Raw genomic sequence first — 27488 nt, 5'->3', positions numbered from 1 at the left:
TTGTTACTGATCGTCATGTAGCATATTTCTAAGATTACTTTCTGAAATTTTGTGAATGCTGATGTATACACATCAAAAAAAGTTTTGGATCAGCCCAGTTCCCAGAACTCCTGAAGATAGACGTTGACTGTGGATACTGTATCACAGACACAGTCCGTCTGATTGTTCAGAGATGTCACTAAACCCGCCCAACTATGTAAATAATCATGCATGAGCAGCGCCTGTTAAACGCAGGTGTCCCGACAGACAATCAGTTCCAAACATTCCACCACGTAAGAGGTACACACCTCGTGTAGTCTGTTGTTCAACCATGCCTAGACGGTCAATACTGTGGCTCGATCGCGTCCGCAATATTACTTTCTGTCAGGAAGGGCTCTCAACAACGGAAGTGTCCAGCAGTCTGAAAGTGAACCAGAGCAATGTTGTTCGGACATTTAGACGGAACAGTCTATGATACTCCTCCCTCAGGCCGCCCAAGCACTACTGATGCAGTGGATGACCTCTGCCTACGGGTTATGGCTCGGAGGAACACTGACAGTAACGCCATCACGTTGAATAATGCTCTTCGTTGAACCACAGGGCGTCGTGTTACAACTCAAACTGTGTGTAATAAGCTGCATGATGAGTAACTTCACTCCCGACATCCAAAGCGAGGTTCCATCTTTGCTACTACGACGCCATGCAGCGCGGTACAGATGCGCCCAACAGCATGCCGAATAGACCTCTCAGCATTGGCATCATGTTCTCTTCACCGATGAGTGTCACATAAGACTTCAACCAGACAATATTCTGAGACGTGTTTGGAGGCAACCCGGTCAAGGAAAACGCCTTACACACACTGTCCAGCGAGTACAGCTAGGTACAGGTTCCCTACTGATTTTGGAGTGGCATTATGTGGGGCCGACGTACATCTACATCTACATCCATACTCCACAAGCCACCTGACGGTGTGTGGCGGAGGGTACCTTGAGTACCTCTATCGGTTCTCCCTTCTATTCCAGTCTCGTATTGTTTGTCGAAAGAAGGATAGTCGGTATGCCTCTGTGTGGGCTCTAATCTGTCTCATTTTATCCTCATGGTCTCTTCGCGAGATATACGTAGGAGGCAGCAATATACTGCTTAATTTTTCGGTGAAGGTATGTTCTTGAAACTTCAACAAAAGCCCGAACGCCGCTGATAGTAATGGAAGGAGTCGTCACGGCTGTACGATACGTGAATGCCATCCTCCTACCGATAGTGTAATAATATCGGCAGCATATTTACGAGGAATTCGTCTTCATAGACGACAATTCGCGCACCATCCCGCACATCTTGTGAATGAATTGCTTCAGGATAACGACATCACTCGACTAGAGTGGCCAGCATGTTCTCCAGACATGAATCCTATCAAACATGCCTGGCATAGATTGAAAAGGGCTGTTTATGGACGACGTGACCAACCAACCACACTGAAGGATCTACGGTGAATCACCGTTGAGGAGTCTTACAATCTTGACCAACAGTGCATTGATGAACTTGTAGATAGTATTCCACGACGGATACAGACGCAGCGTGTGGTAACCGCGCGGTATCAGACGCCTTGTCACGGTCCGCGCGGCTCCCCTCGGCGGAGGTTCGAGTCCTTCGTAGGGTATGGGTGTGTGTTGTCCATAGCGTAAGTGAGTTTCAGTTAGATTAAGTAGTGTGTAGGCTTAGGTACCGACGACCTGAGAAGTTTCGTCTTATAAGACCTTTCCACAAATTTCCAAAATTTTTCCGAATACAGTCATGAGTCAGTGCATGAATACATGCTACTAGGTATTAGAGGTACGGTGTGTACAGCAATCTGGATCACTAGCTGTGTAGCTCTCGCTGTATGGTGGTACAATATGCAATGTGTGGTTCTCATGAGCAATAAAAAGGGCGGAAAAAATGTTTGTGTTGATCTCTATTCCAATTTTCTGTACAGGTTCCGGAACTCTCGGAACCGAGGTGATGCAAAACTTTATTTGATGTGTGTATTTCAAGCTGTTACGGAATGAATGTATTATGTAATTTTCCTGAGACAATAAGACTGCCACTGCTTTTTTTTCTTTGTTTCTTGCTTTTGAGTTATTTGTAGATGGACTTACAAGAAAATTCGAGGAGGAATTTTTGCGGACGGGGAAGGAACACAGTGTGTATAACAGTCATGGTTTACGCATGGTTATCCAAAGCTGAAAAAACATGTAACGACTTATTATAGGTTAAGAGAACATGTTAGAGACTCTGACACGTTAAGCCGCAATACTCGGGAGCATCAGCAGTCGAACAAGGAAAGCCGGGATCTGTCGACGTTGGTCACTTTTCTGCCCGAAGTGAGAAGCGCCATTACCAGTGGAGTTTGTGCAGCAGCAGCCAGCACATCGACTGATCAACGACCGGGCAGACGGGATATGCTTCCAGTGACAACAATGACCAGCGGTGCTCGCACATTAGTGGTCAATGCTCCCTGTCAGCATACTGAAAGCTATATGTGACCTATCTGGCGTTGCGGAGCAGGTCTCCAGGGCAATGCCCGATTACGCCAACATAGAGGCAAAACAATGGAAAGAACGGCATTTGTGTCAACAGTGGTCATGATTCTGCTTGTTACAAGCATAGATCAACGACCGAAGATCCAGTCGGCGCCCTAGGAACTTCGCGATATTGGCAAAAACACCAAATAAATACCTCCGACAAATGAGCCTAAGACTGTCCTTTGAGGAGGTCCATCGAAGGGAGAAAGAAGACACGAAGAAATGTCGTCTGTCGGACGGACTGATGGTTAGTCAGTGGATGTCATACTTCGCTACAACGGCTAGGTTGCTACGCTGCTCGACAGAAGAAGCTGTCGGTACCGCGCCAATATGTAAACACATAAGATGCAATCCCAGATGTTACCAGGAAGAAGTTCAAATGATCAAATATGGTTCAAATGGCTCTGAGCACTGTGGGACTTAACATCTGAGGTCATCAGCCGGCGCCTTATCAGCAGTCACTGCATGCTACGACTACGCCGCTCCGTCGCCGCGAGTTGCTAAGCAACTTAAAACACATTGTATTAGTCCGATTGTTTAAAGGATCTTATGATTCAACAAAGGACTGTTAGTGGAACCACCGATGTTTCACTCACACCTCACCCTTTGAGTCAAGGGAAGGGCCCATGCCCCCATCCACGAAGTGCTTCAGGGGACGAAGGAGCAAAACTCACGGGCTCAACCAGCAGCTGCGCGGCCGGTCTACCTTCAGGACGGTTGCGAGTTAGTGGTACACCTGCCTGAGGTCAACTCCGGGCGCTGCTCGTCGCCTTGCCTTGGTACCTGTTTTCTCGAACAGATCATTTCATCGAGATCATCTCGAACAACGCTCTCCATCGGAGGTGTAAGTGGTTTTGGTGCCTTCTTTTCGTAGAAAAATTTGCTTTTTAGCGACTGTGGTTTGTGGATTGGTTGGTTGGTCTAGTGCACGTGTTGATGAAATAAGAGGAACGGGCAAGGGATGCGACCGGAAGGACACAAGCAGTCAATACTTCCTTCAGGAAATAAGCGTCCCCAAAAGATGTAGTGACTGTAAGCTACTAAAGATATTATATCATAGTGTAGTTGTAATTTTGTGCATGCCAAACTTAAACAATTCGGTTTCATTGCAGACCTATGCAAGGAAATTAAGATGCACAAAACCTAGTTTGTGCTGAAGTTGTGCATTTGAATAACGTAATATTATCCTGAAATTTCTCCATTTCATCTTTTACACATTGTCAGTCTTTATCATATGTGAATGTATTGTTATGAAAACAATGAGAGTGAAGGTCTGATACTATACTTTCAGCATTGGATTTGCCTATATTTCTCAGTTTCAATGTTTTACAGCAAAGTTGTGCATTTGAATAACGTGATAGTATATTGAAATTTTCCCATTTCATCTTGGTACACATTGTCACTCTTAATCATGTGAGGGAATATTGTTTGGAAACTGTGAGGGTCTAAAGGTCTGATACTATATTGTCAACATTGGATTTGTGTACATTTCTAAGTTTAAATGTTCTACAGCATTCATATTGCTGCAAAATCTGCCACTTCTAATAACAGCACTATTTTCTGCGGTGTGTTTGTGTTACCGTTTCCTGCGAGTTGGGGTGTTTGGGAGCGGCGCCACGTTGTGCTTCAGTGCACAGAAGCTGTGACGTGCCGTCTAACTGGAAGTGACTCCCAGTTGGGCCCCGGCGTTTAGGTGTTACGTTGGACGACTGATCTGCTGCTTCCGGTATTTTAAGTTAAATAATCTTTTGACCAGTTCAGCCTGACGTCACTGCCGGTTTGATAAACTCACATGTATAATTTTAAAAAATAGTTTTACATTTGTTTGCCATTGAAGTATATTAACTGTAATGTCTTACTTGTGTTGTTGATGCCGTTCTTTCCATCCTCAGTTCCTAAGTCACATTTCGTTTTTCCCACAGTATATTGGTTGCACAGTCGGTCGTGCAGTCTGTCATAGTAATATTATTTTCCTCCTGGTACAGTGTAGATCCGAAGATGTCAGGTAGACTTCTTAAAAACCGGTAATGGGGAAAAAATTGTAAAAAAACGCGTTCTTGGCTGTTAAATATTCTGTGTCAAATATCTCAACAACGCTACACCAGTGTCATATAGTTCAGCAATTTCCTTCCCACGTCCAACCTCCCCAACGCCTGAAGCTGGTGCAACCGTTTTCAGCCTTCTGTCTCGCCTGTTTCATCCCCTCTGTGTTATCGCTACCGAAGCTACGCGTGGAGTTCAGCTTCCACCTCTCAGTGTTAGCGTGTTGGCGACACACGTTCTTGTTGCTGGTTGCATTACCTATATTCATGTATTGCACCAATGAGTACACTAACCTTCTAAACCATTTCCTTTTCTGACATGTGCCTTTTGGTAGCAAAAACAAATTTGCATAAATGGGGTTGAGTTCAGGGTGAATTCCTTCACCCATTCCATATTAATAACTATTCAGAAATTTATAAAATGTGAAGTGAAATCGAGGTTTCTAAAATTTGACATCACAATATGGCTACGTTTTCGTCACAGTCACGGACAGAGATTACTCAGTAAGGCTCACCTGCGTAATACGAGTTACAATAGAAACTTACTGTATCGAAAATACATATCTCTTTAAGAGAGAAGATAGAAAGTTCTGAGCTAGAGCACCTACAAGATTCCGAAAACTCGGTAATGAAAATAAGAATAGTGAGTTAACGTAAAATGATGTATTACATTGAGAGGTGTCGTCATTTTACAAACCACGTTACACCCAATACTACAAGTAAGTCCCTTCAGTGATAGACAAGACAGGTCTGTGGTCGCTCAATAAACCATGTATGTGACTAACATCGTAAAATACACTGAATATACTGTAAAATGTCTGCATGTTAGGTGACTGGGGAACGAGCAGAGCTGTGAAACTCGTTTTAGAACGGAACGGCACAGGGCACTCACACATTCCGCCGAACAATAGGACGGTAAGCCGCTTCCGGTGCTAACCTTGGAAACACCCGGGAGCTGGACCGCCTGCAAAACGGGAACGCGTGTGTGCTGGACAGGTGCGAGAAACCAGCGCGTCGGCCAAAACACGTGGCAGTAACTATTCGCGCACTTCCCTACGGGCGAACGTAGGGAGAACTTCCAGAAGCTTCGGTCAGGACTCTAAATTGAGATTGGTCGACGTTCGGAAACGAGCGCCTTCCGGAAAGATGATTCGCCACCCAAATTTAAGGGGGGAGAGAAGATTTTGGCTGTGAAAAGGTGGAGGAAAGTTAGGTTAGTCGTTCCTGGGGCGTGTAGCTGAGAGGTCGTTCCTTGGACGTGGAGCTGGTTCAAATGGCTCTGAGCACTATGGGACTCAACTGCTGTGGTCATCAGTCCCCTAGAACTTAGAACTACTAAAAACCTAACTAACCTAAGGACATCACACACACCCATACCCAAGGCAGGATTCGAACCCGCGACCGTAGCAGTCGCACGGTTCCGGACTGCGCGCCTAGAACCGCGAGACCACCGCGGCCGGCGACGTGGAGCTGGAGGGGTCGTCTGGGCGGTCCACGGCAGCCCACAGGCATCTTCGGCTGTACTTTGGTGAAGTACAAATTTTCTATTACCTCGCTGAAGCGACAATTTCTGCAGCTATAACGTCCGATCTTAATGGCGATCGTGCTTATGCATCGGCGTAAAGGGAAGTAAATTTACATCTGCTACTCCGTTCTGCACTGAGGTTTCGCACTGCTCATTGAGATAGTAGTATCTTCTTGCTATTCATTACAACGGAGGATGTCAGTTGCTCCGCCCATAACCTTAGATCGCGAGTATACATGGTGGTCCATTGACAGTGACCGGGCTAAATATCTCACCAATTAAGCATCAAACGAAAAAACTACAAAGAACGAAACTCGTCTAGCTTGAAGGGGGAAACCAGATGGCGCTATGGTTGGCCCGCTAGATGGCACTGCCCTAGTTCAAACGGATATCAACTGCGTTTTTTAAATAGGAACCGCCATTTTTAATACATATTCGTGTAGTACGTAAAGAAATATGAATGTCTCAGTTGAACCACTTTCTTCGCTTTGTAATAGATGGCGCTGTAATAGTCACAAACGTATAAGTACGTGGTATCACGTAACATTCCACCAGTGCCGACGGTATTTGCTGCGTGATACAATACCCATGTTAAAAGGGACCGTTTACCAATTGCGGAAAAGGTCGATGTCTTGATGGCTACTGTGATCAAAATGCCCAACGGGCGTGTGCTATGTATGCTGCTCGGTATCATGTGAAACTTCCCCTTAGAAAAATTTATGAATGACTGTGCTGATAAACCTCTTACATTATTTGCTTTTCAAACAGCTGAGCAAAACTGAACGTACTCATACATTACTCTCTTTACTTATTCTGATAAACACTAAACTGACACACAATATTTTTAGCGCAACGCAATCTTACTTATAATAATCCCTACAAAAGAATGGCCCTGACTAACAATAACCTATACATTTCATGAATCACTTACCTCACAAAAATCTTCGTTGCTCAAACTACTGCATAACAGCGACCGCAAATACTGCCAGGTAAATAAAGGATTCTAACTACTGAAGTCACTAACTACTGATAGACATAGTTAGCAAATGAAAGATTTTGATAAAGAACAAACAATGTATTTCCCTTAATAGTGTTCAAAAGTCATAATATATGTATATCAGCTCATGACATCCAGTCTTATAAATTTCCTGTCTCTGATAGCCACACGTCCAGATCATCCGCTCTCAAAACCCCGCCATCTCTCGCCCCACATCCACCACTGCTGGCGGCTCACCTCCAACTGCGCAACGCTACGCGCTGTTAGCAGCCAACTGCCCAACACTACAATAGCAAATTACAACAATGCAAAACAGCCACAGACTGCACACAGCACAGTCAGTGATTTTCATATACAGCGTTACGTGGCGTTATCAACATAAAAACCTAAACAGCCTACTTACACATGGACGACATCATAGTTACGTTATTTAAGGAAACAGGAAGTGTTAAACCACATGTGAAACGTCAACCACGACCTACAACAAATGATGATGCCCAAGTAGATGTTTTAGCTGCTGTAGCGGCTAATCCACACATCAGTAGGAGACAAATTTCGCGAGAATCGGGAATCTCAAAAACTTCGGTGTTGAGAATGTTTCATCAACATCGATTGCACCCGTTCCATATTTCTATGCACCAGGAATGGCATGGGAACGACTTTGAACGTCGTGTACAGTTCTGCCAGTGGGAACAAGAGAAATTACGGGACGATTACAGATTTTTTTCACGCATTTTATTTGGCGACGAAGCGTCATTTACCAACAGCGGTAACGTAAACCGGCATTAAATGCACTACTGGGCAACGGAAAATCCACGAGAAGTGGAACATCCGCGACCTTGGCCGGTTAATGTATGGGGGGAGGGGAATGATAATTGACCCCAATTTTTATCGATGGCAATCTAAATGGTGCAATGTATGCTGATTTCCTACGTAATATTCTACTGATTTTACTATAAGATATATCGCTGCATGACAGAATGGCGATGTACTTCCAACATGAAGGATGTCCGGCACATAGGTCGCGTGCGTTTGAAGCGGTACTGAATAGCATATTTCATGACAGGTGGATTGGTCGTCGAAGCATCATACCATGGCCTGCACGTTCACCGAATCTGACGTCCCCCGATTTCTTTCTGTGGGGAAAGTTGAAGGATATTTGCTATCGTGATCCACCGACAACGCCTGACAACATACGTCAGTGCATTGCCAATGGATGTGTGGATATTACGGAAGGCGAACTACTCGCTGTTGAGAGGAATGTCGTTACACGTATTGCCAAATGCATTGAGGTTGACGGACATCATTTTGAGCATTTATTACATTAATGTGATATTTACAGGTAAACACGCTATAACAACATGCTTTCTCAGAAATGATGATCACATTGGAACGACCGAAATAAAATGTTCAAACGTACCTACGTTGTGTATTTTAATTAAAAAAACCTACCTGTTACCGTTCGTCTAAAATTGTGGGCCATTTATTTGTGACTATTACAGCGCCATCTATCACAAAGCGAAAGACTTATGGCAGCGCTATCTAGGGGGCCAACCATAGCGCCATCTGGCTTCCCCCTTCAAGCTAGACAATTTTTGTTCTTTGTAGTTTTTTCGTTTGACGTTTATATCGTGCGTGAGATATTTGGCCCGGTCACGATCAATGGACCACTCTGTATTACAAAGCAGAGCCAGGCAAGGTGCCAATATTAATACAAGGAGAACCCCAGAGTTGTGATAACTGTCAAGTGCCTTTGAATTGTGGTTATGACTAGTAAATGTATTAAAATCACGGCATTATTCTTTCGTCAATAGTATTTCCAAGTACTATATAACCTTTTTATATCATTTTCCTGTACTATTTAACCCTCCCTTTTTATATATTTTATACGTGTTATAACTTCTTCGTTAAAAGAGAACTGGATTTGTGGGCTTGTCCTGACATTCAATCATATCCACAGGATAAGATTAGGAAACAGTTAGGTTAGAAAATGACAATTCACTTTATTAATGATAATAACGTACTTCTACAGAGGAACGTTTAAGTCTTAGAGCGACTTTAGTAGCGTTAAAATTTATCCGTTGTGCTAAATTATCATTTGTACGTCGTCTTGGCAGTCACCGCCACCAATAGCCAGTAGTAGAAGAGGTAGAGATAGGTTTCTTTTTCTTTATTGATTTTAAATTCCCTCCACCCCCCACCCCCCCAAAAAAGGGGGGGGGGGGGGCTGGCAGCAGCTTAGTACGCTGCTCTACAGCCTACAGACTTTTTGGTAAGAAAATGAAGAAGAAAGAAACAAGGAAAAAAAGGCGATAAATGACGACTTAAAGTGTAAAACGGCGAAAAATGCGGAAAATTAAAACAGAAAGCAAAAGGGGTTGGCAATGTCGATAAAATACACTGATATCGGACAAGTAACATAGTAGACACACAATTAAAAAAACAAGGCGACAGACTGGTTTCTGTTCGCAAGAGCTAAAAAAATCACACCCAGCGACAGTATGATTGCTGTTCGCTACACGTCCCTAAAGACACACCACGGAACGCTCACTGGAAAACACACACTCTAAAACGCTGCACGAAAAACGGTGGCACAAATACGACACTCCCGAGCCAAAGGCAGATGGGGGGCGGGACCTGGAGGAGGGGAAAAAATAAAGAGGGAGGAGAGGAGAAAACGAATGGGGGGGAACCAAGGAGGGAGAGGACTCATAAGGGGGAGAAGGGCAGGGCAGACGCGAGAGGGAATAGGAAGAGGCAGAGGAGGAAAATGCAAAAGGACTCGGGTGAGAGAAGGGGGCAGTGACAGGGGAGGTGGGGAAGAAAGAGGAAGGAAGGGGGGGAGAGGGAGACCAGGAAAAGGACAGAGGAAAGGAGGGGGAGTGAGGATCAGAGTTGATAGGAGGGATAAATGGAGGAAGAGAGGGCATCATCCGGGAGGGGGAGTTGATGTAAGCCACCTTGGGAAAGGAGATGTAGGGTGTAGAGATGGAGGTTAGGGGGGATACAACGGTGAAGACTTGGTAGGGGGAAGGGATGGGAGAGGAGAGGAGCAACCTGGGAGTGAGGGGGATCAAGGCGGCGGGAGGTGTAGAGGATGCAGATATGTTCGAGGAATAGGAGCAGATGGGGGAAAGGGATGAGATCCTAGAGGATCCGTGTGGGGAACAGGAGGCATATACAGAAGGCGAGGCAGAGTGCATGATGATCAAGGATCTGGAGGGACATATAGAATTTGGGGGGGGGCAGATATCCATGCAGGACTGGCATGGCAGAGGATGGGATGGATTAAGGATTTGTAGGTGTGGAGGATGGTAGAGGTGTGCAACCCCCATGTCCGGCCAGAGAGGAGTTTGAGGTGTTGGAGGCGGTGGTGGGCTTTGGATTGGATGGAGCGGAGATGAGGGATCCAGGTGAGGTGACGGTCAATGGTGAAGCCAAGGTAGGTGAGGGTGGGGGTGAAGCAGACAGGACGAGAGCACACAGTAATGGAGAAATCCAGGAGCCAGAAGGAGCGATTGGTGTGACCTGTAATGATTGCCTGGGTCTTGGAAGGATTGATTGTCAGGAGTCACCGGTTACACCATGCAGCAAAAAGGTCAAAGGGATTCTGGAGAAGGCGTTGGGACCGTTGGAGGGTAGGAGGAAGGGCAAGGAATGTGGTGTCATTAGCAGATGGCAAGCAGTGTACTGGAGGGGGGGGGGGTTGGAGCATAACTGCAGTGTACAGGAGGTAGAGGAGAGGGGAGAGGAAAGAGCCCTGTAGCACACTGGCAGAGTGGTAGAAGGTGTGGGAAGTGGCATTATGGATGCTAACATAGGAGGGGCGGTGGGAGAGGAAGGAGGCTATCAAACAGATGTAATTAATAGGAAGGGCGTAGGTTTGGAGTTTAAACAGGAGATCGGGATGCCAGACACGGTCGTAGGCCTTTTTGAGGTCAAGGGAGACAAAAATGGCGGAGCGATGGGAGTTAAGCTGGAGGGAGAGGAGATGAGTGAGGCAGAGCAGTTGGACATCAGCAGAGAAGGAAGGTCGAAAGCCACATTGGGTGGTGGGGAGGAGGTGGTTTTGGCTGAGGTGGTGCTGGATGTGCCGGGAAAGGATGGATTCCAAGAGCTTTCTGAACACCGATGCGAGACAGATAGGACGATAAGAAGAGGCATCAGATGGAGGTTTGTTGGGCTTGGAGAACATCAGGATACGGGAGGTTTTCCACAGGTCGGGATAGAGCCAGTGGCAAGGATGACATTGTAGAGGGCGGCAAGGATTGAAAGGAAGGAGGGAGGGCCATGTTTGAGGTGGTGGTAGGTAATACAGTAGTGGCCCGGAGGAGTGTTGCGTTTACTGTGGAGTGTGAGGCCGATGTCCTGTGTAGTGATGGGAGTGTTAAGTTCAGGTGGTGGTGTGTGGCCCAAGTACTGGAAGCTAGGAGCAAGGGGAGGAACACAGGTATTCGTACGGTTCATGACGTCAGGGAAGAGGGAATAATCAAAGTGGGGATCATCAGGAATGGAAAAAAAATCGGAGAGGTGAGAGGCAAAGTGGTTGGCCATAATGAGGTTTTCAGGAAACGGATGGTCATTAAGGAGGAGAGGGTACTGGGGGGGCGGGGCGGTTCCCAGTAAGGCAGTAGAAAGCAGACCAATAATTGGAAGAGTTTATGGGGAGTATGGTGTTGAGTTGGGTACATGTCTGGAGCCAGGCACGGCGTTTTTTCGCTGTAAGCAGGTTGTGGATGTGTCACTGTAATTGCCGGTGGTGGGTAAGTGTATCCCGGAGTGCGGAGAAAAGAGCGGTAGAGGCAGCGGGACACTTGATGGAGGAGGACGGCCTGTGGAGGCAGGTTGGGGCAGTGAGGGTGGATGGCTTTGGTGGGGATATGAGTGGCGACGGCGTCAGGCAAGGTCTGGTGCAGGAAGGCAGCAGTGCGAGAGACATCATCAGAAGATTGAAGGGTAAGGTCGTGGCCAGCAAGATGGATGTGAATGGAGTCCCGGTAGCCATCCCAGTTGGCACGGGAGTAATCATGGACAAGTTTAGGAGGGGCGTCAGGGCGAGGAGCGTTGTGGAGATGGCGACCATTAGAGATAGTGAGGAGAAGAGGATCATGGTCACTGCCAATAAGGTCAAGGAAATCTGCGATGATGGGCCCAAGAAGGTTGGGAGAGGCAAGGACCACATCGGGAGTGGTGTAGGATTCGGGTCTGGTGTGCTGAGGCAGGGGAACCAGGTCTCCCTGGAGGGTGGTGAGAAACTGATGCCATCGCTGGAGGTCGGCAGGATCACGGCTGTGGATATTGAGGTCAGCAGCAATCACGTAGGTGGAAAAGGTGTGGTCAATGTGGGCCAGGAAATCGTACGGGATGGGGGTGCGAGGGCGGACATAAATGGTGGCACAGGTGATGGTAAGGGTGGGGAAGAAGAGGCTGAGCGTGAGATGCTCGGCAGGATTGTTAAGGAGAGGTTGGGGCCGGACAGAGAGGTGCTTGAGGTGGCCTATAGCAACTCTGCCACGCACCAGAGGGTATGGGTTATCAGTGTGGTGAAGGATGTAAGGAACTGTGGAGATGGAGATACGGGGTTGAAGGAAGGTTTCATTTACGAAGAAGGCATCCACGTGGTGTTGATGGAGGGTGTGGAGGAAGAGGAGTTTGTGGGTGGGCAGAGAACGAATGTTGTGGTACAGGATACGGTAGGGTTGTTGTACCATGGGAGAGGAGAGTTAGATGAGGGTGGTGAGGGAGTGAAGGTGAAGTGGGCCTGGTTGTGGGAGTATGTGGCATAGGTGGTAAGATGGAAGATGGAACGGGCAGCGAAGGCGATTTGGGAAAGGCTGTGGGAGCGCTGGAAGGGGTGGATGTTTTGGAGCACTATGGTGATGAAACAGATGATGTCCTCTGCAGTAGGTGGACGGCGGAGCGAGTTGTTGGGGTGGATGGTGTCTTCAAAAGGACGGACAGGGACAATGAGCTCAGGGGTGACTGGAGGACGTTTCGCTTTACACTTCGAGGAGTAGGTAGGATGTGGTTCGTTGCAAGTGTTGCAGGAGGGGGGAGAGGTGAGGTTGGGGCAATTCTTAAGGAAGTGTGAAGCTTTGCAGTGGGGACAAGTAGGGGGGTTCTTGCAGGCAGAGGTAACGTGGCCTTTGTACGTGAGACAGCGTTGGCTGCGGTGGGATTGGGCTGGGGAACGGGAGGGGTCCACCTTATGACGGCGATTGTAGATGAGGGCTCCCTCGGTGAGGAGGCGGCCAATGGAGGAGGTGGATTCGGTGAATATCCGCACGAGAAAAGTCGGCCCGGCATCATTGAAGATGCGACGGGCCGAGCGGATTTCAATGACGGGCCAGGAGTTGAGTTCCGCCAACTTCTCAGCCTCCGTAATTGTGGAAAAGGTCGATATCGTCTTGATGGCTACTGTGATCAAAATACCCAACGGGCGTGTGCTATGTATGCTGCTCGGTATGATGTGAAACTTCCCCTTATAAAAATTTATGAATGACTGTGCTGAAAAAATCTTACATTATTTGCTTTTCAACCAACTGAGCAAAACTGAACGTACTCAGACATTACTCTCTTCACTTATTCTGATAAACACTAAACTGACACACAATATTTTTAGCGCAACGCAATCTTACTTATAATAATCCCTACAAAATAATGGCACTGACTAACAATAACCTATACATTTCTAGAATCACTTACCTCACAAAAATCTTCGTTGCTCAAACTACTGCAACACCTCAGCCTCCGTGATCACGGGGCTAAGCTTCATGATGACATCGGTGAAGGTCGGCGATCGTCAGGAGGTTGAGGCTGATGGGGAGAGGACGGGGTGTGGTAGGGGGTGAGGGGTGCACGTTGGCCAAATTAGATATGGGGAATGTGGGAGAGGAGATCGGTGTGGGAGGAAGAATTGGGGGATTTAATGAGGACCGAGTCTGTGCGGTGAATCAGAAGGGAGATGGGGGCATTGTGGAAGTATTTCCGAATGGCGAGGGCGAGGGAGCGGGTATCTAGGAATTGAGGGTCAGGATTGGTGAGGACAAAGGTGTGGGTGGCAGGAATGGCTGGGGCAGGGGCCGGGGTCGTGTCTATGGGGGTGGGTGGGTCATGGGGATTGGGGGTTTTTTGGAGGAGATTTCGGGGGAAGGGTCTACATTCAGGCGCTTTGAAGGTTTCGTGGTCACGACTGGGTGGAGAGGGGGCTGGGGGACTGGTTGCAGGGGGAGATGGAGGGGGGCAGCACCACCCTGAGCAGTGGATGACACAGAGGGAGTGGGCGCGGGTGTCACAGAGACAGTGGAACGTCGAGCCGAAATCCGTGCTGGCTTGGAGCCCGTCGGAGGCGGTGCAGGGAGCGGAGGAAAGTCAGTAGCTGTTGATGGGGCGACAGTGATAGGGGGGGTGGAGGGGGAGTTGAGGGTGGTTACACCCGAAAGTGGCGCAGAGGTGGGGTGAACAGGGAGAGAAGGAAGGACGGGAAGGGTGGTGGAGAATGAACTCCATGTGATGGTGGCTGGAGCAGCGGAGGGAGAGGTGAAAATGATAGTGGTGGTGGGTTGGGACATGGTGACGGGCGCGAGAAAGGCGGCGGCGGCGACCGAGCGGCGGCGGCGGTGCGGCGGCAGGCGGCGACGACGACGGCGACAGCAGGCAGCGACCGAACGGCGGCGGAGAGCACCGGCAGGCTGCGGCGGTGGCTGCGGCGGCGGCGGCGGCGGCGGCGGCGAGGAGGACCGGTCGGCGAGCAGCGGTAACGGCGAGCAGACGTCACGGCTCTTCCACGTCGAAGATGCACTCTGAGAGTAGCCCATGCAGTGCTAGTCCTGATGCAGAGATGAGGGAATCCAACCCTCGAATCAGAGGTACGTTATAAGCTTACTGAGGATCTGGGTGTTATTTTGATGGACATCAGACGAGATTGACATAGATTCTGAAGATGGAGAAAACGGTAATAGACGAAGCAGAAAACAAATGGGAAGCGGAAGTAAGTAATTTTCCTTTGAGCTGTTTCATTCGAGTAAATAGCCTGATGGAAGATGAACATTAATAAAACCATAAAACTGGATGGACGGATTTCTGACTGAAAATGGAGGAAAAATGTTGAATACACATGTGTCTGCCACAGCAGATGGCGCTAACGAATGAGATTTCCTCTGACTATGTGCCGTGTGTTCCCTTTGTGTTTTAGATTGTGTAGTGGACACAGGGTACTGTAAGCAGCAGAATAGTCGGTATCAAACGAAGATGGTACTTGTATATGGCCAAGAAGATGGAAACGGTCGAGAGGCAGCACGGCTATACCAAAACAAGTACCCTCACAGACACCAACTACATCACAGCATATTTCAAGCTCTTTTTTGGCGTTTGTGTGATCATGGGTCCTTCAAGACAGACGAAAGTGCAGGTAGGCAGTGCTTACCCCACATTTGGAGGATCAGCTTCTACACGATATTGAAACGAACCCTAGTACAAGCTCCAGGCAAGTAGCGTGCCGACACTGTGTAAACCAAAGTACGAGTATGTGTAGCCTGCGTGACCACCGCTACCATCCCTGTCGGCTGCAGACCCACGGTGACCACTTTGAACACACTGAAAGGAGTCTACTGGGGTGCATCTGTATGTGTCACCCCAAACTATTATGATGTTAAAGTAAACTAAAATGAAACTATGACACTATAGAAGATGTATGTCTCTGATTGGCGTTGTAAAGCGGGTCGCTGACTTTACACGACCCCAGAGCCCAAGACACTTCTTCTGGTCTGAGATTGTGGTGTTGGAGTTAGAGAGCGCACGGTGCTCAGGTGTACGTAGCTGTCTCTGAGTTAAGGAACATGACATAGGCAGTTTTTTTGGTGTGCTCTGTAAAGCCACCAAGTGTTAGAATAATGTAGGAATGACGAGAACATGTAAGCAGAAGTCTTCTCACAAGCAAGGTAAAGATGTTAAGTGTTTATGACTCTCGGTTTGCAGCATGTTAGTGTAGATGTGTCGGATGATGATTTGTAATTGTTGAGTAATCTCAGAATGTACGTAAACTGATTTGATGAAATCGCTAGTTAGATTTTTCCTTTTGTAAAGTTTCAAAGATTTGTTAGCACAGGTATATGTAATTTAATGATTTGTGTTTATGCATTTTTTAAGTGAGGTTAGATAACACTTGCTGTATAAATCTCATTGTTTGTCAATCAGTTAGAAACAAGATGTAATTTTTGTAAATAATGTAGTTTCAATTGGCAGATGTTTTCGAAAAGCCAAACTTAACTTGGAATATAAAGCACTAACAAGAAATCAGTGTTAGTAATTCACCACAATCAGCACCGCCTCCCTGACCAGATCATATATTCTTCAATGACGTTGGCTTTTTCTGAAATGTTTTCAGTTATGAGCCAAAAGAATGTCATGTCATTTCAAAGTATTACGGTAAGCACCGCACACGGCTTAGAGTCTGTAGTAAGCATGTATCGTATTCCACTGTTGCTGCTTTAGAGGTAATTCAATTATGTTTATTTGTTATGTGCACAAGGACCAGAGTTATCAATTTAAAAACAGGGCCAGAGGATTCAGTGCCCAAGGGCCTAAATATATCTTGCAGCGACTTTATTTCCTTATTGGTATTGGAAGATACATTGCCCAATCTATTCGTATACAGTTTTTGCTAACAATAACACAGAGTAAGCACACCACTTGCAGCTACAGCACGCGACGTGATAAGTACAGCTATGTATCAATTCCTCAGTCTCGCATTCATTCAGTTTACCACAAAGCAGATCAAGTAGGACAGTTTCATTTATTTGTTATGCGCACAGTCACTCACTTCGGTATCACAAATATTCTTAAAGATCGTTACACTTGGCGGCAGTTCTGCCAGTCGTTCACTCTGTGAAATCTTTGATGTTAAAATACTCAGGTATATATATTCTGTTCTCTCAACCACTCTATAACGATAAAATTAGTTACAGTCTTTTGGCACAACGGAGTTTACTAACTTGCACAAATATTTTCCACAGTTCATCGGCATTCTTATGCACCGCCTTGTTTTTTCATTGATTTCGTTATTGAATATTTTTGACTTTGGCCTGTACGCTGCATTTAATTTACGAGACCGCGCAGTGTTATTACGAATCAGGGGCGCAGTTTGACTGTTAACAATACTGCCATGAATAATTTACTAGTTAACGGTAACAATATTGAATGCAACAGTGTCATTGATAGTACAATTCTGCGATGCATATTTTGCAGTGCACCACAATGTACATAACGATTCTCAAAATAATGAACAAATTCGTGACTCTATAATTTCAGTCATTAATTTGACTAGTAATCAGACGGTAGGTTCTGGTATTGCGGACGCCACTGATCTGAGCGTGGCTGACGTACTCAATTCAAAGCTTGATTATTTACCGAATGAGGTCAGTGATTTACCTACTTTTCACACAATTAATCGGATTTGCAACAAGTGGGTCACAGGGCATAGTTGTGCAAATTATTAAGTCTGTTTTCAAAAATCTGTCAGATTCCATCAGCAGTAATTATGCAGATAATGCAACAAACGAGTCATCCACGGTTATAGATGATATCTCCACATCACAGAGCACAACGCAAGTTACAGCGGCCGCATCAGTTTAAAGTAATATGGAAGCGATTTTTCAAAATCTCATGCAAATAATGGTTAAATAGAATGCTCCGTTCTATGAACAGCTTTCAAACATACGAAAAAGAAAAAAAGAAAAAAAAAGATGAAGAATTTTCCAACATACAAGAAAAACAAGATAACACCACCACTCACTTCAATGAACGATTTAATTAAATGATAAACAATTTTCGAGCATATGAGGAAAACAAGATGACACCACCACTCAGTTCAATGAACGATTTCTAAGCATACGTGCCGAGCTTATATCATGCAAGGAAACGACTGATAACCGTTTCAAACGGATATATACAGACATTAAGGCTAGTGGCAAACGTCTTTGCGATAAAATTAAAGCCATAGCCAGGCAACTCGAAGGCAGCACCAGTCCTTTCAGAGATGACATTAATGCTTTAAGACACCATTGTGGTGAAACCTATAAAAAGCTTCGATTTGAAATCCATTCAGGTATTGAAAGAATAGATCAACAAGACACTGGGTTAAATGCACGCCTTAAAGTTTACAATGAGATCGCAGAAAAGCGATGCAAAGGCTTTGTCTGTAAACACACATAGGAGAACAAATAATTTGTATAGTTAATTGCAGTACAAATACAGGAAGTGGATCAGCAGTTTCTCACTAGTCTTACTACCCTTGTTGATGTTAGTACAAATCCCGTCAGAGACGAGGTTAACACCGATTCCGATTTACAAAACTCTTCAGTTATTCTATACAAACTGAAAACCTGATAACGCCTAGATTTCTCACATGTTACAAATCATTGAAGGTCAAGTCTAATAGGTGGTACAGCCTATTGGAAGCTTAGAGGCCACGGACAGACATAAATGTGATATCTGCAATAGCTTACTGTCATGTCCTCCATGAAACCAGCAGCGGCGTTGGCAACAATACCGTAGGTCTGCAGAAAGGCACGCCGCAGCTTATTTCAAAGCAATGTAGCGCCAAGACGAGAAAAACGAAACTCTCATCCACATACATCAAGCCCACGACGTCAAAGTTACTTCCTTTTCCTCACAGTGCCCATCTGCTTTAACAGCAGTGCACAGATCCTGTGGAATTAATCGCCAAGTAATCAGTAACAAATCAATCAACAATAACATAACCAGGGTTCAGTATCACCAGCGCCTAACTGTCGAGCAAATTTATTTGAAAACATCGATTTCCAAAACTAATTGCGTACTCGTCAAAGATAGGGTGCCTAGGAAAACTGCTTCTCAGATGCTAGACAACAATTCAAGCAAATCATATTAATGAAGTTTATTACAAAAGGAAATGGTTACCATACTTGACCTTGTATTTATATACATGAGTCGCAAGCAAAGAGCAACATACAAACAAGAAATCTCTTCAGTATATACAGCTCATAATACAAATACAATAATACAGTTCCGGCTTCCATCCAGGTTGCTGGTATTGACACTTATGTAGAACTCGTAGAACTCAGGCACAGCCGGGAGGTGCGGTGTTTATGTCCTCTTGGCGTAGAAGGCACTGCCGTCGCATTCTCATCCTGGACAGGATGCAATTGGCTGACGTCGTCTCACAGCCCTGTCTGCTCTGATGTTCCCGTCTGGCGTGCAGCGCTTGACTTTACGCCGTAACGCTAATCACATCTACATTCATCTCAAAAACATTATGCCAGGCCGAACAAAGTGCTGGATGTATTATGTAGCGCTATGTAAATACAACATTGCAGATTCTGCCATCACATAAATTAGTTTTATACAATCTACTTTCCCAGACTGCGACATTACACGCGATTTTGACAATGATACATGGAATTTGTCCCTTTGGTTTATGTCTTTATGTAGCTATGCGACCCCTGATATGTACAAAATTTCAATTTCTATCCTATAGCAATAATGAGAAATTACTGTAATACCAATAAGGTAAGTTTTAGAGCCAAGAACACAACTGCAGCTATGTACGAAATTGCAGGCATGCTTATTTCAGCAGCAATAATTCGGAAAGAAAACTTTACCGTATTTATTCTACGAAATTTCTTTGTAACCATCTACTTTATTTACGCTACAGATGTGCTCCAATTTTGACAACATAAATTATTTCTTCAGTTTGACATCTTGCATTCTGAAGACATTACACGGCTGCTTTTTATATTTTTTAATACTTTTCAGCTTTGTATAAATTTTTTGTGCTACTTTTCTGGAAATATGACGTTTGGCATTTGTCTAGCAGAAATCGTTATTTTCATTATCCGTAAATCTCAGCTTCCTTTTACGTGACACTTTTCCATGCTTATACAAATTCTGTTGGTGTTTTCCCGCTTCCTTGGTTATTCAGCATTTTATTAGGTGGTGACGTGTCCGGTAGAGAAAATCTTGCAGTTGGTTCTCTTACCGTAAGTTTAGACCCTGCAAATTTTTCTGTTTTCATACACATGTGCATGAAAACTACAACTGAAAGATACTCCATTTATTTTGACATGTGTCCAGCGAATCATATCGCATGGCCGGTCTGGCAGCTTTGTTGGTATTGGGAGTTGCATTGCCCAATCGATTCGTATAAAGTGTTTGCTAACAATGACACAGAGTAATCATACCACTTGCAGCTACAACACACTACACGGTAAAGCCAACTGCGTATCCATTCCTCAGTCTCGATTTCATTCAGTGTACCACAAAGCGGATCAAGTAACACAATTTCATATAGAGTCTCGGTCCGGCACAAAGTTTTAATCTGCCAGGATGTTTCATGTCAGCGCACACTCCGCTGTAGGGTGAAAATTTCATTGTAGAAACATCCCATAGGCTGTGGCTAAGCCATGTCTCCGCAGTATCCTTTCTTCCAAGAGTGCTAGCTAGTTCTTCATGGTTCGCAGGAGAGCTTCTGTGAAGTTTGGAAGGTAGGAGACGAGGTACTGGCGGAATTAAGGGTGCGAGTACGGGGCGTGAGTCGTACTTGGGTAGCTTAGTTGGTAGAGCACTTGCCCGCGAAAAAAAAAATGGTTTAAATGGCTCTGAGCACTGTGGGACTCTATTGCTGTGGTCATCAGTCCCCTAGAACTGAGAACTACTTAAACCTAACTAACCTAAGGACATCACACACACCCATGCCCGAGGCAGGATTCGAACCGGTGACCGTAGCAGCAGCGCATCTCAGGACTTTAGCGCCTAGAACCGCACGCTACCGCGGCCGGCTGACCGCGAAAGGCTGAGGTCCCGATTTCGAGTCTCGGTCCGGCACATAGTTTTAAGCTGCCAGGAAGTTTCACAATTTCATTATTTGCTATGTGCATAACCACTCACTCAAGCATCACAAATATTTTTAAAGAACGTTGGAATCTGTTATGATGTGGATGCGATACAGCTCTGTACTCTGTTCCGGGACGATTTTGTCGTTGCAGGCTCACCGTCAATTTCCAGGCACGTGTTTATACTACCTTACTTCCTCCATTTGCAGTCAGGAATCCGTCCGTGCAGTTTGTGGCTGTTATTAATGCTCATCCTGCATAACTAAATTTATTTGTACCACCAGGTCTGCTCTTTAACAACAGTATTCGCTAGAAGTTTCCCAGTTTGTCTGTTCACTATCATTCACTTTAATGTCTTGTAAGGTCAATAATAATAAAATAAGTAATACAGTGATCTCATGTCAAATAAACATTCTATATCTATGTATTTAACGACTTCATACAAATCAAAGTGCATATCTGCTCCGTACTTTTGCGTAAAAACTCGTTATCGTCATCTCGTTACATCTTTGGTGGCAGCGTCTGTACGAAGTCGAAGGCTTCCTGAGCGTTTTGAATAGGAATGCCATTGTGCTGAACAGCTGGCTGCAGATGTGACTGAACTTAAAAATGGTGTAGTACAGACCTTTTAGTTGTATCCCTGTCACTGGCGTGTCACTAGAAACCGACCTAGCTTTCAAATAACACATCCGTTGGTTTTCCGCTCGAAAGAGACTTTAGTTGCGACTCGCGAGCGCTGCGAACTACAGATAACAGCCGTGTGAGAGAGCGCAGTTCGTTAAGTCCACTAAATCAGGCCTGCGCCATTAGCGGAATTAAATGTGATCGGAGTGCAGCGGGTTCCCGCACATACGTTTACCAAGTCTGTGATGCGGCGCCGACCATGGGTGTGGGGCGTGTGGGCTGTCTCCGGTGCACAGAGCAGCAGTGGTGGCTGCCATGTGGTGGCAAAATGTCTGTTCCGCTAACAGTCGTCTCCCTTGACCAACCCGAACTCGTTTATTTTTATTATTATTACCTAATATGTACTCCTACAGCAGAGTGTACAGCGACAAAGATAGATATTATCAATAAAATTATGTATAAATGCAAATAAAGAGGATGATTCGTCCTGTTTCATCGCCAAATGTGATATATGGCTAAAATAATCTAGTTACAATCAGAATTACTAAATATAATCCAAATAATCAACCAATACTTGAACAAGACGAAATACTCTTAGATGCTGGTAAGCCAATTAAAGATTTTTAATAATCAGCTGACAAACCGGCCGTTGCGTGCGTATTCATTTTACCAATTTGACCTATGACCAAGCCGAACACCTTTCTTTCTTTTATTATTATCATATACGTACTCCTGCAACAGACTCAGCTGTGAGATGACCCCGGATAGTTTCTTTACGCTGGGCGCAGCTATTTCGAGTGTCAACAGCTCGATTTTGAAAACGTTTTTATGGCAATGCCTCTTCATAGCTTTGTATACGGCTAATGTTTCCACCTGCAGCTGTTTGCGCTTGGCGGTTGAAAGTTGCCAAATGCGCTGCTAGGTGTAAGGGATTTCCTCAGTTTGATCCGACTGTAGGAATATCTTTCCAGTAAGGTATAAATGTATTACAAGTTCTTCAGGCTTGTAAGCCTATTAACCATCGCACAATTTGATTAATTTTACACTCCCCTTTGTCTTGCACAAAAAATGGTTCAAATGGCTCTGAGCACTATGGAATTTAACTTCTAAGGCCATCAGTCCCCTAGAACTTAGAACTAACTAAACCTAACTAACCTAAGGACATCACACACATCCCTGCCCGAGGCAAGATTCGAACCTGTGACCGTAGCGGTCACGCGGTTCCATACTGTAGCGCCTAGAACCGCTCGGCCACCGCGGACGGCCAACTTTGCACATTGGGACACCCAATTACTCACAACTTTAATTATAGACTATTTTTGTTTCTAAAAATCCAACAGAACTCATGTTAAATAATTTAGTTATGAGTTTTCTTTTGTTTTTATTATATTATTTATTACTTTGTATTTTCCAATGACACAAATATATGTCTTTGTGTTTACATGCGATTTGCTACTAAAAATCTCTTCATAATGTCATAACATATTTTTATGCTCATAGAAACCATGACCTCAGATTATTTTCTTTATAGAAAAAAAATTGTTTCTTGTATGTCCATGCAACATTACGTCACAGGAGAGCACAGTCAGTTTGGTAAGAAAACTTCATTTTGTTTGTTCAGTTACGTCTGATACTATGCTAATGAAGCCATAAGCTGCTGCTGTAGGACTACCGTTTTCATTTTTTTTTTCACTCATAGATGGACAGACTACCATTTTTTTCCTTCTGACACATCCATGGACAAAATTCCACTATTTATATTATGATACATGGACTGAGTTCCATATGTTATCTTCTTAAGTTGGTTACTGAAAGACTGTTAGAGGTTCATTTTATTCGGGTATAGTTTCCAAATTAAATCTACGACGGAATTCTGTTCTTTTGTGGTGCCTCTGATAAGGGATACCTTTGACCTCGAACGCACAAATCGTACAGATCCATGAGCAGAGTAACATAAAAAGACAGTGTTTTGTGTCATTTCCAAGCAAAACGCTGCGTTCTACCACAACTGACACTTTAAGAGGAAAACAAAAGAACAACGTATCATTACCATAGGAAGGAAATTACACGGAATTCAGTGATGTCAGTGTATCGTTACATATTCAATCAACAATGCCAAAAACCTACCGCTTAAGGAAATTAATGCAAACCAGACTTATTCTATATACCTGATAATGCTTATATTAGACCTCGTGGTGCAGACGTAGGATTTCGATGAAGTAGTTAAAACAAGGGCCGGCCGCGGTGGCCGTGCGGTTCTGGCGCTGCAGTCCGGAACCACGGGGCTGCTACGGTCGCAGGTTCGAATCCTGCCTCGGGCATGGGTGTGTGTGATGTCCTTAGGTTAGATAGGTTTAAGTAGTTCTAAGTTCTAGGGGACTTATGACCTACGATGTTGAGTCCCATAGTGCTCAGAGCCATTCGAACCATTTTTAAAACAAGGTAGAAGAGAACAATATGCACACTCCACTAAAGCCAAGTTTTCACATTCATGCAGTCCAATATCAAAAGTCACACTAAGTATACTCCCAGATGGTGATATGGCTATTTCAATGTCATAAACTGCCTTTAACCAAGCTATTGCAACACAGACGTATACTTTGGTGCAGAAAACTGATTGTAAATCACAGAGTGACTTTTGTGATAATATAACGATCTTCACTTGTGGTTTGCTACATTTTAGTCTTACAAAATCAACAACCCCTTGGTATCCAGGAGATACTAGCGAAAAAGTAAATAACATAGGTTGGCAATATTTTGTTGTTTTTGGTGGTAATGTCTTCTATATAAAATTTCTGTTTACAAAATTTGCATCTAGAAGGATACGATCTGTATGACCTGACCAAGAATCGCACAGCAGTAGGCTATTTACTGGTGTTACGTATTCGCCAAGAATTGAAGCTAGAAAACGTTGCGCGTGTTCCTTAGTCATTTTTCCACTTTTCTTGCTGCCACATGAATATTTCGTGGGCAATTTGTTTCAGAATTCTATTATTTGGGCCGAAAGTGCCTTGTGTCTCTTTAAAACAGGTATACACCTTGGTTGCTAGTCTGCGCGTCATTTGATAAAGCCAAATTGCCCATTGGCTTCTGTCTCGGGTTCTTCGGCCGACCTTCGTCTAATTATTTTACTGACGTTTCGCCAGCACGAGTGGCTGGCATTGTCGAAGCTTCACCCTCCATTGTCGGTGGTGAACTGGAGCTGAGCTCGCGGCCGCAGACTATATGTACCTGGCGCGCCAACGTCCGAGGGCTTCTCCGCGGCCATTTCCGATGCGGTCCTCCTCTTGCTACCTGCGACGGTCGTTGGCTGCAGTACGGGAAGCCAGGATCCGTTTACCTTAAGGCTTTCCTCTTTCTTGTGAAACTGTTCGCGTGTTTTTGTATTTCTACAGCTTCTCTGAACAAGCGCGTGTGATAGTGCTTCTCTACAGCCAGAACTTCCGTGTCGGCGAATTTTATTACGTGGTCGGTCTCATTCAGTGCGTGCTCTGCCACGGCCGATTTCTCCACCTGCCCCAACCTGCAAAGTCGCTTATGCTCTTGGATCCTGGTGTTAAAGGATCGTCCAGTCATTCTGACATATACTTTTCTGCATGTGCATGGTATACGGTATATTACCGACTTTGCAAGTGGGTCTCTTTTCTCCTTCACCGATCTAAGACACTCTTTGATCTTCCTTGTCGGTTTGAAAATCGTCTTTACGCCATGTTTGCGCAATATACGGCCGATTCTGTCCGTCACTCTGGGAATGTATGGCAGAAAGGCCGTACCCGACATTTCTTTTTCTGGTTCCTTACTTCGCCGAGTGTTTGGCTCTGTTACACTTCTAATATAATTTGTGGAGTACCCATTGCTCCTCAGGACAGTTTCCAGGTGTTTCATTTCTCGTTTGAGGTGTTGCGGCTAACATGTTCGTCCTGCTCTCGTTACGAGCGTGCTAATCATGCCTCTTTTCTGACTCTGGTGGTGGTTTGACAGTTTGTGCAGGTATCGGTCCATGTGTGTCGGTTTTCGATACACGCTGTTTCCCAGGTTTTCGGCGTCCCTTGTGACCAGCACATCTAGAAATGGCAGCTTCTTGTCCTTTTCTACTTCAATGGTAAATTTTATGTAGACATGGAGGCTGTTCAAGTGCCTTAGGAAGTCACCGAGCTGTTCTTCACCATGGACCCACACCACGATACTATCATCGACGTACCTGACCTACACCTTAGGTTTGCAAGTCGCCGAGTCCAGTGCCTGTGCTTCGAATTGTTCCATGAAGAAGTTGGCCACCACTGGACTGAGAGGACTACCCATGGCGACGCCTTCCAGCTGTTCGTAGAAACCAGCATTCCACGTGAAATAGCTCGTGGTGAGACTTGCATGGAAGAGCTTTCTGATGTCTTGCGGGAAAATGGAACCTTTGTGTTCCAGAGCGTCACTGAGTGGCACTTTCGTAAATAACGAAATAACATCAAAGCTGACCAGGATGTCGTTTGGTGCAAGTTTCAGTTTCTTCAGCTTCTCAATGAAATGTCCTGAATCCTTAATGTATGTGTCGGTCTTCCCCACGTGTGGCTGGAGCAGAGAGGCCAAGTGTTTCGCCAGATTACATGCCGGTGAGCCAGGAGCGCTAACGATCGGTCTCAGTGGAACGTTGTTCTTATGAATCTTGGGTAATCCATACAGCCGAGGTGGTAGGGCTTCTGTGTTGCGCAGGTTTCTCTGTATGTCCGCCGGCAGAGAAGACGCCTTGATTAATCGATTCGTATTCCGTGTGATTCGCTGCGTCGGATCTGCGCCTAGTTTTCGGCACGTCGTCGGATCTAATAGGTCTCGGATCTTTGGCTCATAATCTTCTGTCTTCATTACGACGGTGGTATTCCCCTTATCGGCAGGCAGTGCCAATATTGTCGACGTTGAAAATCTCAATGGCTTGTACCTCTTCTTTCTTCGGGTTGCAAGCTGGTGCTTTTGCTCGGCGCAGCATCCTGGCTATTTTAGTGCGTATTTCATCTGCCCTCTCACAAGGAAGGGTCCGAATGGCTGCTTCGGTGTTGGCAATGGTGTCCTCCATAGGTATAGTTCTCGGGATGATAGCGAAATTCCCTCCTTTTTCAAGAACAGACACTTCCTCTTCGGTCAGTTATCGTTCAGTGAGGTTGCCCACTGTGTGTGACATGTCGGGAATCGCCTTGTTGGTCTGCTTCCGGCTTCTTTCAAACTTTTTCTTCTGTCGTTCGGTGCAGCGCTCGAGTTCGTTCTGCATGCTGTCGATCTTGTCCCAGTCGTCTCGATGCATTCTGCTACGTAGTTGATAGAAAATGTCCAGAAGTTCCTAATCCGTTCTTGCCAAGTCTCTCCGTGTTGTATGTATTAGCTCACGAAGAAAAGCTCGTTCCATTCTGTCATAGATACGATGTGCTTGGGCGGTGGTGAATAGGCGCTTACATCTCAAGAACTTCGGTGTAGCACATTCATCTCGGCACCGTGACAGAAAGGCGAGAGAGGACATCAGTCGCGCTTTCTTCTTCCGTCGTTGGTCAAGGTGTCGGTACAATCTGCAGATCTACTCCCCGTAGAGGCGTAATACAAAATTGTTAAGGCTTTCGTGGCCACTTGTTGACAAACTGCCTATTGGCTTCTGTCTCGGGTCCTTCGGCCGACGTTCATCTAATGATTTTTCTGACGTTTCGCCAGCACGAGTGGCTGGCATTGTCAAAGCTTCACCCTCCATCGTCAGAAAAATCATTAGATGAAATGATTGAAAAAAAAGCCCGGAGGTTGGCCTAATAGCAAAAGCGGAGAAGAGAGCAACTGCTATTTTCCTGTAAATATTATGGGAAGCGAGTTGCGTTTATACGCCCAGACATCGTTCCGCCAATCATAAGGTGAAGGCAAGTTCACTGC

The sequence above is a fragment of the Schistocerca gregaria genome, chromosome 1 (assembly GCF_023897955.1).
Source record: "Schistocerca gregaria isolate iqSchGreg1 chromosome 1, iqSchGreg1.2, whole genome shotgun sequence".
NCBI classification, from domain to species: domain Eukaryota; kingdom Metazoa; phylum Arthropoda; class Insecta; order Orthoptera; family Acrididae; genus Schistocerca; species Schistocerca gregaria.
The sequence above is the reverse complement of the archived record's forward strand: the minus strand, read 5'-3'. Positions refer to the sequence as shown.